The following is a 4657-nucleotide window of genomic DNA, read 5'->3' on the forward strand; positions in this document are numbered from 1 at the left end:
AAAGAAATGCACTGGTGAAAGTGAAGGACTGAAACATGTGCTGCTGTTTTTATTCACTTCTTTTAATTAGTTTTTGCTCATTCATAATAAAAAGTTGTATTTTCATCCTCAGAGGCTGAAAACCAGTTTCTGTGTTGATTAACTCAAACGTTCTGTTCATTTAACTCTTTGTTTTAATATCAAAGTGGTGACAGATCTAGACAGACTTTAATGGTACAGGAGGGTTTTCTGTGGAGCACACTGAGCTACCTGTGTGTGCCACATTTCAGACCAGTCACACTTATGCTGTGATCGGTGCGGACTTTTGAAGAAACAAGATGGGGCCACTTATGTTAGCGCCACCATGTGGCCACTTTGGGCCATATTTCTTGGGAAGCATTTACACATACAAGTTTCATGTTTCTTGCTTGTTCCAGCTCACAGGACTTTGAGCCACAGCATAAGATGGAAGAATAATAACAGTAATTAAAAGTCGAGGCTTCTCGTTCTTGAACCCTTTGATGTGGACATGTGTTATTGAACATTAGAATAAAGCACCCTGTATAATGCTGAACTAAACACATGTTGCATACTGAAGTTATTTCATGTTAAAGTCTTTAAAGTTCCCTGGACATGTATGACGGTGTCAGCAGTCCCTCCTGCTCCTTCTTCTTCAGTGGTCTGAAAGACACACAGGAAACACACAGGTTAAAGATGTTTATGCACATGTTTTGAAAGGTGGAGTGTGTCAGACTTTGCTGACATCTAGTGGTGAAGTACAGATTACAACCAGCTGAACCTTCTCCTGGTTAGAATTCCTTCAGTGTTTGTTGTTGAGGAGCTGAATCACCCTCAGAGGTCTCTTCCTCTCGACACAAACACACCTGGGGCCTCATTTATGAAACAATGCCGTCTCCAAAATGTCTGTCAGCGTGGGTCAGAGTTTCTCCCTTCAGGTCTGTTTTTATACATCACAACTGTTGTCGTGTGAAGTGGCGAACGCCTCTTTCAGGCCTCGTTTTGTGCGTACGCAGTGTTTGTGAATCAGCTGATTTAAACAGCTAGAAGGCTGAATAAAGACGTCTCACATTAAAAATCAGTCAAACTCGTTGCACTTGGTCTTACTACAGTGGCTGCTGCAAAAATGTCCCTATGTAGAACCGGTGTTTGGTTTGTCCCTTCTGGGCTACTGTAGAGACATGGCAGTGCATCACAGTGATCTCTGTAGACGAGGACCCTTCAGTGCAAACACCAGCCTAGTGACATTAGTCGCTAGAGGTCGCTGTGACCGTGAGCACTGTGTGTTACTGGGACTCTCACACACAAGGGTTTCTGGGTAACGTAGTTAGCGTGTAAAGGAGCTACACGGCTAGCTAATGTTCAGTAAATGGTCGAGTTTAGAGTCAGTGAACTTCATGACTTTGCTTTCAAGCCTTCTTTGTCTCAACGTTGTGGGCAGCCCTTCTCGTCACCTTACCTGATGACCTCGTCTCTCATGTGGGTCGTCCTGTCTTTGTTGCCTGAACGCACCACATGTGTCACATATGAACATATTTCATCTCTGACCCTCTGTGGTCAGGCTGCGACCATGTTCAGCATGGTTAAAGTTCAGGGATAAAAATGTCTCCTTCAGTTTCGTTGTGTGCAGTGGTGCACGCTACTGAGGGCAGAGGAGGAGCGCACAGAGGGCAGAGGAGGAGCACACAGAGGGCAGAGGAGGAGCGTACAGAGGGCAGAGGAGGAGCACACAGAGGGCAGAGGAGGAGCACACAGAGGGCAGAGGAGGAGCGTGTCTGTATGTCACCTGGTGCACACGGTGTGTTCGAGTCCTCTCTTTGTGTCACTGAGTCAAACGTCACCTCTGGGATTGAAACAAAGTTCTGTCAGTGTCTGAATGAAGTGACTCATCATGCTGTGTCACTACACACCTGACACCTGGACTCACCTGTGACAGTCAGCCGGCTCTCAGGTGACTCTCCAGCTCCAGAGATGTGACACCTGTAGAGTCCTTCATCAGACTTGGACACACTGCTGATGGTCATCTCTCCTGTGGAGCTGCTCCTGATGAGGCGGCCATCTTTAAAGAAATCAGCTGTTTTTGAGGAGGTCGTCTGTTCCTGCAGCGCAGAGTGACATCATCTCCCTCCGTCACAGGACTAACAGGACTCTCCAGGATCACTGAGCCGGCTGAACGTCAGCAGAGGAACAAACAGTGGTTGAGAAACACACTGTGCTGTGCTTACAGTGACACATGTCGTACAGTCAGACACACAGTCAGCCTACCAGTGACGCTGATGCTCACAGAGTTGCTCCTCCTCCCTCCGCCCTCACACCAGTACTCTCCACTGTCCGATACGAAAGCAAAGTCGATGGCGCAGGTCACGGTCGGCGTCTCTGTGTCGTTTGAACATTTTGAAATGAACTCCTCTGTGTTCCTCACTCTGAATCCGGCCGACACGTTCAGCCCCTCACAGGTAAAACGCACAGACTGGTATTCAAAGAGCTGCAGTCTGGTTGCAACGAGACGAAGAGCTGCACCTGAGACACAATGAATGAGCCTGGATCACAGAAGGAAACAAAGCGTGTCCCAGAACAACAAAGACAAAGTCACGTGACCTGTACGTTGCAGAGGAAGTAGCAAGAAGCCAACACATCCTCACTGTGACCTCGTCACAACAGTAAGAGCACTTAATCTTTGACTTTCCAAAGCTCACACTTTTAATGGATCAAACTTATTCAGGCGTCAGACGTTGGATGAGCTGGCATTCATGTCAGGGTCCATTTTTTAGGGTTCGGACTGGACTATCTGCTACGTACCAGCTGTCTGAGGACGACTTGGCTGCAGCATCAACACGTTCATCACTGCAGAGACGAGAGAGGAGAGAGCTGTGTCAACACATGGTTTATACTGCACGTAGGATTCATATTAATCACTACAACATGATGATCATAATAATTAAAGCTGCAGCAGCGATGAACGGGCCCTCGCACCCACGCACACCTTTGGGGTGCTTCAGGGTCGCCGGCTGACACAGCAGCAACATGACATTTCCAGCAGGTGGCGCTGTGCTCATTACTAAGTATTGTCATGTAGATGTGTTCAGGGCGGGACTGGCATCAATCCTGTGACGTTTGGGGAAGACTGGACCATGAATGCTGGAGTTATAACCTACTTCCTGTTTTGTGGCGGCACACCTTTGCCACGGTCACAGGTTTGATGAAAACTCAAGGTTGTAATAACTTTTCATCTTCAAGGTGTTGAGGTGGGACAGACCGAGGTTTGAAGACGATCAGATGAAATCTGTAGAACTAGTTTGTTAATTTACGCCCCCTGGAAACGGGCAAAAATGCACCAAAATTGCACAGTAAATTCAAAATGGCCGACTTCCTGTTGGGTTTAGAGCATGGCTCCAAGAGGCTTTTTTGTACGTCCTGGGATGTTTCATGTGACCACCAAGTTTCATACACGTAGGTGAAAGTAGCTTTGGGGCTGTTTTTTTTTAATCTGTAGTGGGCGCCACTGAGCCACTTTTATCACCCGAGCATGAGAACTCTAAAGTATCAAACTTTTGAGCAGCTCTGATACGTCTGCAAAGTTTCATGAGTTTTCCAGTACGTTAAACCTCCCAAAAGGCACAGACGCATTTCGACAGCGTCTTCGCACCGCGTGTTCAAGACCAGATGATAGTTGTGTTTGTATCACACAGTTCGTACAGTCAGCGCGACTCAAAGTGCCTCGTCTCATAAAACAACAATCAATCACACACACACACACACACACACACACACACACACACACACACACACACACACACACATTAAAATACGACGCAGGTTTGAAACCAACAGGTCAGGAGCCGGTCCATGAGGAGATTTAATGAGTCCTAAAATGAGCCTCTGAAGTCGGACTCGTGTGTTTGGTCTTGTGAGTCGACGTGCTGCTGCCGTTTGTTCAAAGGTTTCTGTGAGAGGTCTGAGAACAAGGCGTTCACGTGGTCCAGTCGGCGCGAGATAAAACCATCAACGAGTCCTCCTGTGTCTTCGTCGCACACAGAGTAACATTTGTGGGGTTCAAACACACGTCGCAGTCAGAGACAACACCGAGGTTCTTTACCTCCTGCTGTTTGTTCACAGCTCGTCTAAATGAGCGTTAAATTAAAACTGCTCGTTCGTTTGGTTCCTGTTGAGTTAGTTCATGAACACAAACAGTGTGTGCAGCTGAGACCTTTAAAATGCTGATCGATCAAGTAGGAAGTTCAGATCTTTAATTCAACAGGTAAACAATCAGAGATCCAAACACAACAACAACAGCAACAACAACAGCGATGTGTTGATCAACTCATCTGCTGAAGGAGATGAATAAAGAGAGATGTATGACTCACACAGTGTGATGCAGAGAGCTCTGACCTCCATCATGTCCTGACGCTGACTGACTGAACGTCACACTGACACACAGATAACTTCAGCTGAGGACTTCCTGTTCCTGTGCACATGACTTCCTGTCTCCTTCTGAGACAGTTTGGCCCAATTCCAATCCGGCCCCCTAAAGACTCAAGCCCTGTACCCTCACTGACTTAACTGACGTCAGCTGTAAGTGATTGAGTGTGAGAGTCTGAAAGGGCTCCGGATGCTACAAATAGAAATGGGACAGCACTTATCCCCCTCTCTACAAAATGTT

The 4657-nt window shown here is 47.0% G+C and overlaps 1 pseudogene; it reads right to left on the minus strand.

Annotated features, from left to right (window-relative positions):
• Positions 1 to 4390, minus strand: part of LOC126404696 (high affinity immunoglobulin gamma Fc receptor I-like) — a 9866-nt pseudogene extending 5476 nt beyond the window's left edge.
• Positions 4391 to 4657: the final 267 nt, after the last annotated feature.

Source organism: Epinephelus moara, chromosome 17 (genome assembly GCF_006386435.1).
Source record: "Epinephelus moara isolate mb chromosome 17, YSFRI_EMoa_1.0, whole genome shotgun sequence".
Taxonomy (NCBI): domain Eukaryota; kingdom Metazoa; phylum Chordata; class Actinopteri; order Perciformes; family Serranidae; genus Epinephelus; species Epinephelus moara.